The sequence below is a fragment of the Coptis chinensis genome, chromosome 7, assembly GCF_015680905.1.
Source record: "Coptis chinensis isolate HL-2020 chromosome 7, ASM1568090v1, whole genome shotgun sequence".
NCBI lineage: Eukaryota > Viridiplantae > Streptophyta > Magnoliopsida > Ranunculales > Ranunculaceae > Coptis > Coptis chinensis.
In genome coordinates this window covers 11,134,691-11,149,719 of record NC_141462.1, presented here as the reverse complement: position 1 = coordinate 11,149,719, position 15,029 = coordinate 11,134,691, and positions in this window count along the sequence as shown.

The following is a 15,029-nucleotide window of genomic DNA, read 5'->3' as shown; positions in this document are numbered from 1 at the left end:
TTAGATTAGGAATTTCTATTATCATCACCTAGTTATTTAGAGTAGGATTGATACCTTGCTAGCCACTATACTAATCAATATATATTAGGCTAAGTAAGATTTGCAAAAGATACGTAACACAAACAACGACACAAATAATAACGTGTTGCGTGCTTTTTCACACATCCAACAAGAACACATCCATCCAGAACTCGTAGTCAACCGCCCCGAAGGCCCATGCCCACAAAGGGCTCATTCAATCATATAGGATTTGGAGCAAGTCCACAGAGTGTTGGAACTTAATTCCAGTGACAACCTTTGTCAATATATCAATAGGATTGTCATGGGTGTCCACTTTCTCAAGTGCTACATCACCATCCTCAATGACATCCCGAATAAAGTGATAATGGACATCAATATGATTGGTCCGAGCATGTTGAACCTGGTTCTTTGCCAAATGAATAGCACTCTGACTATCACAATACAAAGCAACACTGTTCTACTCAATACCTATATCATCTAGAAGACCTCAAAGCCATAGTGCCTCTTTCACTGCCTCCGCCACTACCATATACTCTGCCTCAGTAGTAGATAGAGCAACTATAGCCTGTAGCATAGACCTCCAACTAACTGGTGCACCATACATCATAAACACATAACCAGTAGTCGATCGTTGTCTATCTAAATCACCTGCATAATCTAAATCCACATACCCACTGATATAACAAGTGCCTCCACCATAAACTAATCCCACATCCAAAGTACCCTTCAAGTACCTTAGTACCCATTTCACTGCCTCCTAATGCTGCTTCCCAGGATTTGTCATATATACCTGCTTACAATACTAACTGCCTGTGAAATGTCTGGGCATGTGCACACCATAGCATACATCAAACTGCCCATGGCACTTGCATAAGGAACATTAGCCATATGCTTTTGTTCCTCCACCGAACTAGGATAGAACTTAGTTGAAAGCCTAAAATGCCCAGTTAAAGGTGTAGAAACCGACTTTGCATTATCCATACAAAACAAGAAATTACTTTCTGAAGGTATTTCTTCTAAGATACAACTATCCGCCGCTTCTTCCTATCTCTGTCAATCTCCATGCCCAATATCTTCTTGGCTCTACCTAAGTCTTTCATCTCAAACTCAGAGCTAAGTTGAGATTTCAACTTGTCTATCTCCACCATGCTTTTGGAAGCAATAAGCATGTCATCCACATAAAGCAGGAGATAGATGAAGTCATTTCCACGAAGCCTACGAAAGTAAACACAACAGTCATACTTACTTCGGGTATACTCATGTTGCATCATGAATGTGTCAAAACGCTTGTATCATTGCCTTGGTAATTGCTTTAAACCATATAGTGACCTATTCAACTTGCACACATGATCTTCTTTCTCAGCAACAACAAACCCTTTAGGTTGTCTCATATAGATCTCTTCCTCCAAGTCCATAAGCAAGAAAGCATTTTTCACATCAAGTTGCTCTAACTCCAAGTCGAAGTGAGCAACTAAACTCAATAACACACGAATGGAAGTATGTTTGACCACCGGGGAAAATACCTCATTGTAGTCGACTTCTTCCTTCTGTGAGAAACCCTTTGCCTACCACTCTTGCCTTGTACCCAGTATTGTCGGACTCAAGAAGGACCTTTTTCTTTCTGAACACCCATTTACTACCGATAGTCTTTTTGCCCTTTGGAAATAAAACTAGGTCCCATGTGTGATTTTTATCAAGAGACTCCATCTCTTCTTGCATAGTAACTAACCAATCTCTGTAATGAGCATTTCTAACAGCTTCTTTGAAACTATCTGGCTCATCATCTTCGATAATCAAAGCATATGCCACGAAATCCACCTTACCATAGTGACCATATTTAACTTGTCTCTTTGGCCTAGGGTCAGCCACTACAACTTGCGGATGCTCTTACTCTTCTTCATGTTGCTGTGTGGTTCCATAATTTGGTACCTCATTATGAACCAACCAGTCATCTACTACATCAGACAACTCAAGCTCAGTAGCTTGAACTTCTATAAACTCACCATTCTGCCTAGCTCTTTCGGCTTATTGAAAGATAACACAGAAGTCTCATCAAAGGTAATATCTCTGCTGATCAGGAACTTATGGTCTTCTAGACATCACAATCTGTATCCCTTTACCCCATTTGCGAAGCCTAAGAATATGGCTTTCTTAGCTCTAGGATCTAGCTTGCTCTCCCTCACATGGTAGTAAGCAGTCGATCCAAACACTCGCAAAATACTATAATCAGCTGGGTTAGCTGACCACACCTCATAAGGTGTCTTGCAATCTATAGCTGGAACTGGTGACCTATTATACAGGTAACACGCCATGGACACTGCATCTGCCCAATACTTTTTGCCTAGACTGGCATTAGACAACAAACATCTTGCTCTTTCAAGCAAGGTTCTATTCATCCTCTCTGCCATTCCATTCTGCTGAGGCATGCCCCTAACTGTCCAGTGTCTGGCAATTCCCTGTTGTGCACAAAATTCTTGGAAAGGCCCTTAGGTATACTCAGTACCATTGTCAGACTGTAGTGTCTTTACCTTCCTATTTGTGCGATTCTCAACCCTTGCCTTCCACTTCTTAAATGTCTCAAACACTTCATCTTTCATTTTTATCATATACACCCACACATAGTGAGTATGATCATTAATGAATGAGATATAATAGCAGTTACCTCCCTTTGAAGCCACTCTAGAGGGTCCCCAAACATCTGTATGCACATAGTCAAGGATGCTTGTTGTCGTATGCTTGCTTGACTAGAACTTTACTTTGCACTGCTTCCCATAGACGCAATGCTCACAGAACCCCATACTTAGCTTTTTCAAGTCCTTCAAGAACCCTCACTTGCACAACTCAGACAAACCCTTTTCACTCATATACCCTAGTCGCATATGCCACATCTTAGTGCACTCAGAATCATCACTACATGCAACCACTGCTACATCGCCTATCACCATATTACCTATCAAAGTATACAAGGTTCTATGTCTTTGACCTTTCATAACAACTAAAGAGTCATTGACAATCTTTAGGACTCCACCTTCCCCCACAAACTTATGGTCTTTGGAATCCAAGGTACCAAGAGAAATAAGGTTTTTCTTTAGCTCAGGAACATGTCTCACATCGGTTAAAGTCCTCACTACACCATCATGCATCTTGACCCGTATAGTTCCAATTCCTACCATCTTACAAGCAACATCATTACCCATCAAAACGGAACCATTATCAATGCTCTTATAAGAAGTAAACCACTTTCTATTCGGGCACATATGGTAGGAACATCCGGAATCAATAATCCACCTTTTGGCCATATAGTCTTGTGTGGACACACAGAGACTCAACTCGTCCCCTTCAGAGCCTAAAGCATAATTTGCTTCAATTTTTGTCTTACCTTTCTTCTTACCATCTCTCTTGTTCTCTTTCTTTCGGTGAGGACAATTACTTGTGTAATGTCCCTTTTCAATGCAATTGTAGCACTTCACATGTGTTAAAGGCTTCTTTGACTTATACCTAGACTTCTCATTGCTTGTAGAAGCCTTTTCATGCAACCTTCCTCTTTCCACTAGCCCCTGTCCTGCATCAATGTTATTCTCTACACGTGTCTTCTTCATCAACTCATAAGAAAGAAGTACACTCTGAACTTCGTCAAGATCAACATCTTCTCTATTCATAAATGTAGTCACTAGATGCTCATAGCTTTCTGGCAAAGAGAATATTAAACATGTCGTTTGATCCCCATCATCCATCTTTATGCTAACATTCAAATAATCATTTAGGCATTGATGAAACTCACTAACGTGCTCTTGCATCGTTGAACCATCCACCATCATGTACTGATAAAGATGCTTCTTAAGGTACTTCTTGTTCATCATGCTCTTGGTCATATACATAGACTCTAGCTTTAGCCAAATACTGGTAGCGGTATTTTCTCCCATCACACTATACATGACCTCATTAGCAAGACACAACCGGATTGATGAACAAGTCTGTTGATCGAACTTGTCCCAATCATCATTACTTATATTCGCAGCCTTTGAGTTAATCCCCTTTAAAGCCTTGTGCAAACCTTGTTGGATGAGGATGTCCCTTACTTGGACTCTCCAAATCCCAAAGTTATTCTTCCCATTAAACTTCTCTACTTCAAACCTTACATTTGACATCTTGGGAGCCATTTTTCAAGTTACACACAATAACCCAAAAAATAATTTCACTTCGGAATTTTATTAAACACCTTGTCTACACAAATTTCGACCACTATGGTTCTTCACCAAAACTCAAAATCCTAGGTCGTAAACCTACGCTCCGATACCAATTGTTGTTAATAGTACAATGCAAAAACAACGTTATCCACAACAAATAGATCAATCCTACACAAGGATCGATCATTCTCACTAGACAAGACTTCAACACCCTCCAAGCAATATCCCAACACTTCTCAATATCAAATAACAAGCATATAAAATAAAACAATTAATGTAAAGGAGAACAAACCACAAGACAAAGATATATCGTGGTTCGGCAATTGGTCTACGTCCACACTGCGAGTTCCAAGCTTTCCTTGATGTCCAGAGTAACAGATTATAAGATCTCTCAATTCATTCACAAAGAATTGCTCTTTTATAATCTCACTCTTTCTTGGTTTTGGTTAGGTTAGGTTTTTAAAGAAAAAAACTATTTTTATACTGTTTCAAAAAAAAACTTCCGAAACAGTCATATCTTGTTGAAATACGGTAGAGCGCTGGGGGGTTGCCGGCCAGCAAAATTGAGCGGACGCTTTTTAAGGACTGGAGGTCACCAAAGGCATGAGAGCGCCGCGCGCTTTGTCCAGGCATACATAGAGCGCGGGCACGCCCTTAACAACAGAGAGAGAAAACGTCTTTTTCTCTACAAAAACTAACCCTCGTTCAAGACAACAGATTATTACACTGCAAATGTGATAAGAGCCCAAAACTGTAGTTTTAACCCCTTAACAATAATACTTTTAGACCAATTATGCGAGTAATAAATAAGAGTTAATGTTGATTACGTGCTTTTATGTATTTCAGGCATTGGAGTCAATTATGTGTAAAAATGTGTCACTTTGGTGAGATAAAGGAGCAAGGGTTGGTTGCTAAGAAGTTCTATGATTAAAGGCCAAGATTCAAGGAGAAAAAGCCTTTAAAAAGCCCGATCAAAAGCTGAAAAATCAAAGTCAATGCGGGCAGAAACAGCGCACAAAAGTCAGCAAAACTTTCAAAAATCGTATCTTTGGAGTCAGACCTCGGAATTGGGCCTACCTTATGTCAAAACGACCGGCTCAGAAAGAGCTTTTCAATGGTCCAAACCTTAATCCAATCAGGGGAGCAGAAGTGGACAAAAAGTCTACTGAAGTCAGATCTAGCTGAAAAGGGCTCTGTGGACTGAAGGAATTGGGCTTTGGGCTCAATTTTCCGGCCCAAAACATGGCTCCTCACCCCATGCACGAAAATGTGGATCTGGTCTCCTCTATTTCAACACATAAGACTTAGCTCTTAAGAGGAATTAGGTTAGGTAGGAAGTAGCCATTAGAGAATAATTCTAGATCTAGTTTTACATTCCATAACTTAGTTTTCAATTATTGTTTTTAGATCTAGTTTTTAGTTTGCAATAGATTAGTAAGAACAAGTAAATGATTAATTGAGAATCATATTTAGTTTTATAATAAAGTATTACTTTTTAATTCCGATTTAGTTTATTAATTAAAGTCTTATTTAGTTTTAGTATTGTTAAATTCATAAATTAGTTGTCTTTATTTCATAATTAGTTAATCATAATCTAGTTTAATTATTAAATTCATTAGAATTAATTTTGATCTTAATTGTTAATCATTTCATAGTTATTAGTTTAGTTTTGAATTATTAATTAGAATCTTTATATTAGTAAAGTTAGAATCTTTATATTATGTCTTGTTTAAATTCAATTGGAAATGATAGCATAATGATTCTAGGCTAAACCTCCATTAGAGGGGGTTGAAGAAGCCTTGATGAAGCTTGATGATAAAACGCTCTTTATACACGTTTATTGGTTTTCAGTTACTTATTTTCTTAAGTCCGAGGTCCACAGTCCAAAGTCCGAAGTCCAAAGACCCAAGTCCAAAGTCCAAATTCCAACGTCCCAGATAGTCGACGTTTTAGTCAAGTTACCTTACTCATGTGGGTTTGGTAGGATAGGTCGAGTAAGGGATCGCCCAAACCTTAGGGGCTCGTGTATAGGTTCACAACTGGAATTACAACTTTTAGTAAGTAGGATTTTTAGGTTTTTTTTAATTGGTTTAATAAATTTTACGGTAATGCAATTAATGTAAATTACTACGGTGATTTTTATGTAGGTAAACAAAGGTGGAGAAACAGGGAGAGAGTTAATCATGCTCATGCAAGAATCATTTTTAACAGTTTATATTACCAAGTCACTATATCTCTACTTCATCTCGTTTTTGGAGACGACGTCGAGTATTGATCCCTAGCACATGCCCACATCTCTAGGTCGCATTTCACTAGCATAAGGAGTTTCAATAATACCTCATCTCTGGTATATTATTTCAGCTCCTGGCTCGATTTCACATCAGCTGGACGAATTGGAGAGTCTGTTCGACACTGAAGAGTTCTTGCGCGAGACATGTTAGGTCGCTACAGCAGACTATCTGGAGCATCAGTGATCCAACTTTGTTGTCTCGATCATTTTGGGACCGGATGTCAATTCTATGCCTAATTCTAAGTAGTGATTCTAGAATATTAACGAAGTCAATCAGATTTTCACCACGAAGTAAAGATAACCCCCCCGGGGGATTAGCTCTTGGTCATAGAAGGAATAATAAAACTTGTTGTATACATTAAGTAAATAAATGCAGGACAGAAATTAAACTAGAAAAAAGAAATGATTATTATTAGGGTAAAATAACTTACGAATATTTAGCCTGTTGGAATGGAAATGGCAAAATGTAAGTACTGAAGGAAAAATCTAACTAAGCGGAAGCTAAAGCATTAATATGCTGAAGGCCAAATAATGAAGACCCCCCTCACATATATATAGGCTGGGGACCCTTCACGTGAAGTCCCAACATTTAAAGGTTTTGTTTCTTTCAAATTGTTAAGATCAAAACTTCGTATTTATAAAGTTTTGTCTTATTATAATTTGTTTTGTCCTTTTATGTTTTGGTTTTGTCTTTTAGCCCAATTCAATTCAAACATTGAATTGGTACATATATTTCCTCTTGCAAGGTGGTACCAAATTGAACTCATCACTTGCCACCTGCTTATGCTGAGACTTCGTCATGCCTTTGGGCCCTGAGTGGGTCCACTTAGTGTCTAGTGGCAACGCGTCGATTTTGGCGTTTTTACGACTTTTCGTCTCTAGCAGAGAGTTCGTTAGCCGGTCGCTATGGCAGCTTCACTAGCCAACGTCGGCATCTAGATTTATCCGATTTGAGCTTCGAAAGTTTGCTGCTTCTTTATATGTGGACCCATTCTCGCCTTTGGTTTTTTTTTTTTTGGAAACTTCGGCTTTAGTCAGGCTTTGTTGGGCTTCACGGGGGTTGAGTGGGAAACTTCAAATATTCCAAAGATTCCCGTACTTTGATGCATGTTTTATCATTATATTCATTTTAATTGCGGAAACCTGCAAAAGTACAAAAATATAATTATTACATGATTATTAAACACATAATCGACCAAAATGTTATGTCTCTTGGGGTTTAATATTACAGTTTTGGGTGCTTATCACTTGATCTTTGTTAACTTAGAAATCATTATGATAATCTATTCAATTCTAGAGAGTAATTAATTCACCATGAGAATGGGTTTGATTGCTTCACATGCTAGTTATTATTTGGTAGAGATTGTCATGAATAATTAGGGATTAGAATTACCAATTTGTTATGTGGAAGCATTTTGATTTGGATTGCAACATTTCTTTGTTAGTTGATTAAGTTGAGTTAAGGTGGAATCAATCCTCCCTAATTTCTTTTAAGTGTATCAAGTTAGCATTTCATTGTTGAAGTATCGTATCGTTAGTATAATTTGCATCGTAGTATAATTCCATCATTACTCTCATTAACTTTGGTTAGATTAATAACCTTAGAAAATATTGAATACTAGGGAACTAGGAGTAGAACGAATTTTTACTCCACTCTATTTCGATAGAATCGAGAGTAGAATAACTTTGATAAATCACACAAGTCTAGTTTTAGTTTGACTTGCGTTTGAGTTTCATCGCTTATTCGTAGGTAAAACTATTCATTTTACGTTTATCAAATGGCGCCGCTGCCATCTTAGTTCTCTTTAGTATTGTTTTCTTTAGTATTGTTAGTCTTCCAAAGTCCCATAACCCACCCACCCTTGTTTGATTCTAACTGTGGTTGTTTGTTTCAGAATTGAATTTTTTCTCGCAAGAATACACGGAGCGCGACCTGCGCCCTACTAAGGCAAAACTCAAGTGCCCCCCACGCCTAAGCGCCTGGAACTTGAGTTTTACCTGAGCGCGACCCACGCCTTGCCAAGGTAAAAAAGCCCCGGCGCCTAAAGCACTGGAACTTGAGTTTTACCGAAAAGCATTTCACGCCTTGCTTGCCAAGGCAAAGTTTGAGTGCCCATATTTACCGGCAAGTCACTGGAGCTCGAAGTTGGACTGGCGACCCGCGCCCCACCTATGCTGATTCTGAGCGCACCCCGCTCCCTCTACTCTGAAACGCCCGATTTCCACAGGTTAGTTCAAATTTCTATTACTTCAAGTTATTCAGTGTTCTAACAAGTTATACACATTGAGCACGCGTATGCAAGACGTTATTCATAAGTGAAGCAAGGAGGCATTCAGGTACTTCTTTCTTCCACATCTCGCATCTCCTGTTAGAGGTTCATACTAGCATACATACTAGCATATCAGGATTGTTTGGAGTGTTGTCATGCTTAGTTAAGATTGGTCTTAACCTTGCATGAGATAAAGGTCAGGCCGAAGAAAAACGCTTAACGTAATCAACCGGCAACATCAACAAACACGTCTTTCTAGTATACCACTCACTACACCTCTAGCTACTATACCACACACCACACCTGAAATAATGGCTAAAGAAAGAGAGTCACCTCTCTCTGACTTTTACAAAGCCTTGAACGATAGCCCAAAATCTTGCATTGTTCTATCAAACCCAGTGGGGGATTTCCGAATCCCCCCAAATATATTTAATTTGTTACCCATTCTATCAGGCCATGAAAAACCTTATCAACACATGCATAGGATTGACCAAGTACTTACTACATTCCACCATCCTACGGTTGGTGCTGAACAAATTAAACTGAGGGTATTTACCTTCACTTTAGCCGATAAGGCAGCGTCTTGGTTAACTGAATTCTCATGATTATTTTCAGAGGCTTGGAATCATTTCACCAATCTTCTTATAGAGTGTCCACATCATAACCTAGCGAAAGACACGTAAGTTCGTGCCTTTTTCAAGGGACTGTTACACCACCACAAAGAGGTGCTTGAAATAATGAATTGGGGTAGTTTCCTCAGTAAGGGAGCCTCAGAGGCTTATAAATTTTTAAAAGATCAAACAAAGTGTAATAATAACTATGGGGGTAGTGATGATATCTCCCGTTCCGCTAGTTCTTCTACAACAGTGAAGGCCGCGAGTATGTTTGAGATGAAACCTGATCCTAAACTTAAAAATTTAATCAAATCTCTCACTAAAAAGGTAGAGGCTATTTCTGTTCAACAAAAGCCTATTCCCGTCATGAATGTCAACATTAATCTATGTAATTTCTGTTTGAGTCTAGAGCATCCCAACTTCTATTGTCCTTTCGCTTATGAACAACAAACATCATAACAAGATAATGTGTGCTCGATTAATAGTTATCCTATTCCTAACGCCCCTTGGAGACAACATCCCAACTTCAGTTGGAGAAATAATCAACAAGTAACACCTCCAGGATTTAATAATCAAAATGTTAGGCCAACAAACAATTATAACCAAGCTCCACCACGACAAGGACAAGGTCAGGGTAATTATAATAATTATAATGCTAATAGAGATATCGTTCTGGCAAATAATAACTATCAAAATGCACCCATTAATAATCAACGTGACATAGTTCCTATCACACAACCTATATCTAACACTCCTCTACAACCGGATCATTTTGATGCCTTTATGCAATCTCAACAACAGATTTTACAAGCCATCCAACTTTCCTTACAGCAGATAGCACAAGAGAAGGTACAAACAAAATGTGTGTTTCCAGGTCAAGCGATACCTAATCCTAAAATAACAAACACAACCTTTGAGGTAAACGGTAATACTAGTACTAAAAATGCAAACGTAGGTGAACTAAATTCCATCACCACTCTCCGTTCTGGCAGAGTGGTTGATAATGCCATAACCCCACCAGTAGTACCTACATCGGATATGGAACTAGATACCGAAATGATAACTGAAGATCCTACCCCTATAGAGGTACCAGTTAAACCATAACCTAAGAAACAGAAAAGCAAGGTTAAACATCTTGTTGATCCATATGCTAAGTATAGAGAGAAACCACTATTTCCTTAGAGATTAGCTATGTTAAACAAGGATACAAATTACGATGAGATTAGGAAAGTTTTCAAAAATCTAACAATAAACCTTCCTTTTCTTGAAGGAATTAAAAAGTTACCTCACCATGCTAAGTTTCTCAAAGAGTTGTGCACTACTAGGCGTAAGACAAAGATTCCTAAAGATGCCCTTTTAAGTGAATAGTTTCCAACTTTAATGGAACACAATAGAATCATTAAGTTTGACCCTGGTTGTCCTATTGTACAATGCACCTTAGGGGATACTCACATGACCACTGCTTTATTAGACCTGGGGGCGAGTGTTAACTTACTCCCTTATTATTTATATAAACAAATAGGTCTACAGGAAATGCAACCTACGACCATGATGTTGCAATTAGCTAATAGGTCTATCAATTATCCTAAGGGTGTAGTGGAAAGCGTGCTGGTTAAGGTTCACGATTTCTACTATCCTGCGGATTTTGTTATCCTCGATACAGAAGTTGCTAACAATTTTGTTCCGATCAATTTAGGGCGCCCTTTCTTGGCAACTGCCAACGCGCTTATAAACTGCCGTGATGGTTCGATGTCCTTGTCCTTTGGCCATCTTTCTGTTGAGGTCAATATTTTTAAAATGAGGAAACAGTTTCCTGACACGAATACCAATGGAGAGGTTAGCATGATCAAGAGCTTAGCTCATGATTATTTCAAAACCACATTTCGGATGATTAGATGCACAAATTCCTTTCCTTTGGAAGTTCCAACTTCGACGAGAACTCCCTGGAAGTCGAGGAAGATTTCCTTCATCTCTTTTGCAACTCTTCCTTGCCACCTCGCGAGTCCCACCCTGCCAACATTCCTTCATCCCTTGACACTATGACGAAAGATGAATTTTTCACCCTCTATCCCAGTGATTCTTTTGACCCACCTATTGAGGAATGTCTTGCATATCTCAAGGTTTCTAATGATCTAGACTTGAGAGCTCTAGTTGACACTCATTCATCTTCCATCACCAATTTTCCCCACCTTCCACCTTTTCAAAGGAACCTGGAGTTTGCGCTTGACCCGCTTGCTTCTTCTGTGCTTAATGATTTTCTAAATCCTCTTAATACAGAAATAATTCCCAAGGGAAAGGCACTTGATACCTTCATATTCAGAATTGAGACAGTTCCCACCTACACCATGAATGAGTTTTGTGCTAAACCCACATTCTCATTTTTTCCATTCCTTACTTCTAAAACTTATCCATATTCAACATATCTTCCACAAACATCCATTTTCTCACGATCATTCACTTAGACACCCTCTCGTTCAAAGATGAAGAAGAAGGTGCATACTCGATTACGTTCTAGATCTATCAGACTTCGCTTTCATTTCAATAAGTTGCATCGTAGAAAATCTTGGTGCTTGATTCTATTTGGGGGTGCATTCCATGTTATTTATTTATGGGAAGACCCACAACTCTTTAGGTTGTTCATTTATGGAAAATTGCAGGGTATTATAGTTATTTGTTAAAGTTTCGAGTATCTGAATATAAAAGACTCAGTTTGTTGTTTGGCGTACTTCCTTACAATTCCATATTGGTAAGTGCACCATTCAAGTAACCAAGCCATCCCTATGGAGTGTGTGGCTGTAAGTACCGGATCCTAAGTCCACGGTTAACATAATTCACATATTTCACTCGTGCATATCTTCTCGATTTTTTAGTCATGTTTCTCTATAGTGTGAACTATGCATTTATTACTTTATTTGTATTTCTTATATTAAATTTTATTCATAAAAAGTAAAACATATCAAATCCATAAAAATAGTAATCTAGGAAGTCTCGGGAATCTGACTTTAAAAGACCCACGTTTTAAAACAAATTTTCAATCTTCGTTGCCAAAAATTTGTTTGGGGGTAGGCTGTCAGTTTTTCCAGCGGTGATTGCTAAACTTTCCATTTTTGTTGCTTCTGCCGATTAAGTGTATTTTGATTCGGGTTGACATTATCTAAGAATTTAGATTTCATTCGTTCGCATAACTTACGTTATGCACGCACTACGAGACATTTTCCATTTTCTCATATATCACCGATAGTTGGAATAGAGTGTTTTATGGATCATTGGATTGGAAATTCTCTCCTGATCATTTTCATAGCTCATTCGCAAAAATTGGACCGGTAACGAAGCGGCAATTTTATTTTGAAGTTGCGGGAAAAATGGACAAATTTCAAAAAAAAAAAAAAAAAAAAATCAAATTGGGCTTGGGCCAAATATCTCCGATGCACGTGCCACGCACGTGCGTCCCTTTCCTTCATACCAAAACAGATTGCGTGTTTTACTATTCATTTCCACCATTAACAAGCTTATAAACCCGAAAAAAAAAAAAAAAAAAACCTAAATACACCCACTCCCAACGTTCAATCCCAACCCAAATCTTCTCCAAACTATCTCCACCACCATCTCCATCAAATTCAACCACCAAAAACATAAAAATATCCAAAAAATCGAATTGCCACACCGCCACCGCCACCACCATGCCTCCTCCCATTAGTTTAGCGAGTTTGATTTCAAACTCCATCCCCACATTACTTTTAAACCCTTAAATCGTTTTAAAACCTCAATGGCGCAGAGATGGAGGATTTTGCAGGAGCAAGCGTTTACGGCCGACCACTTCGCGCCGTTTTACGGTGACGAGATGATTTGGAGGGATTGGAGTAGGTTGTGGTATTCGACAAATGAATTCTATCACTCCGATTTAGTGGAACAATTCTATAAGAAGTGAGAGTTGGATGGGAATAGAGTTTTTGTTAAGGTGGCCGAGACAAGGAGAGAAGTATCTACGAGGTTGCTGGCTGAGATTTTAGGCATTCCGCCTAGACACCATCTCGATGCCACATTATAGAAATCCCAATTTACTGGGATCGAGCCTTTGATGAACGAGACGGTTTTGGAGGGTAACTACAATGTGAGCTCGCATTGTGTTCGCCAGTCGTCTCTGCAAACCAACCAGTTGGCTGTCGCCCAGTGGATTGGGAGGAATGTCATTGGAAAGGATAAAGTCAGTGACATCAGCTTGAATTGTCTCCACGTGCTTTGGATACCCCAGATGAGGCAGTATGACTTTTGTATCCTCGACTTTTTTATTATTATGATTAGAGGAGTCGGGAAGAGTATTGTACCTCTCCCTGTTCTGATAACAAAGATCATGATGAGGTTGAGTAAAACATTTGAGAAATGACACAAGGGAGAAGTATATTCCGAATAGAGAAATCACACGTCCACTTGATTAACCACTATACCATGTCCTAAGAGAGAATTTAGGCCCTTTTTGGATCGATATAGCTAGAAATTCTGACCTAAGTATATTTTCCGCTATTAGCCCCACTGAGCCTTTCATTAGACCTTCCATAAACCACAATTCCTTTACCCTGTTACAAAGCAAAACAAAATATAAAAAAAAAAAAAAAAATCAACCTACCCATTTTAGAATAAGTCTGAGAATAGGATGAGTGAAGAAAAGAGAAGAGAAAAACCTGTGTAAACAAAAATTAGTTAGTTGCTTCATCCAAAGAAAAAGAAAATAAGTTTCCATCCAAAGAAAAGAAAAGAAAAAGAAAAAGAAAAATAGAAATAAAATAAAAACTCCAAAAATAGAATAAAAGGAGTCGAAAAGCCAAAAGAAAAAGGCTAAGGATGGAAACAAAGTGTAGAAGCAAAAGAACAAGGTTTTCTCTAGTTTGGAAATATGAAGACCCTATTATCTCAGACTTGTAAAGACCTCTAGCTCAATTAGGAATAGGTTAGTGGGATAGTAAGTGGCAGATGTGTTTGATCAACTTCGGCTTCCTTGTGTGTCATTGAGATTGTAAGGTAAAGTATGCCCACGCGCATTAATGGAGTAGCAAAACTTGAGTGGAAAAATCAGAGTGATTTTTGTCTTGACTTTTATGTGAGAACCTACTTAAGGAAGTTATTCCAAAGTTTCAGAAACGGACCTGTTACTGCATTTCATAGCATTACTCATTGTATATATGTTTATTCGTAGATGATTGATTATTATGCATATATTAGCTTAGGTTTCGACATGATTATTACGTATTCATTGCTAGTGAGATGTATAGATAATTGAGACATAAATAAAGGAAACAATAGTTTTATTTCTTAGTCGATTTGTAGTATAGATGAAGTTTGTGAGTACCTTCACTGGAAAACTCTCACGAGGCTATAACTCGTCCACTAGGGAATTCCTAATGGTTTAAGGCCTTGTTGCATATGGTCAATGCGATGGAAACGAGAGTAGATAGAACTCCATTTTTGGTCACTTATTCTAATTTCTCATCTTTGCTTGAGGACAAGCAAAATGTTGTTTGGGGGTGGTTTGATAAGAGCCCAAAACTGTAGTTTTAACCCCTTAACCATCATACTTTTAGACCAATTATGTGAGTAATAATTAAGAGTTAATACTGATTATATGTTTTTATGCATTTCAGGCTTCAAACTC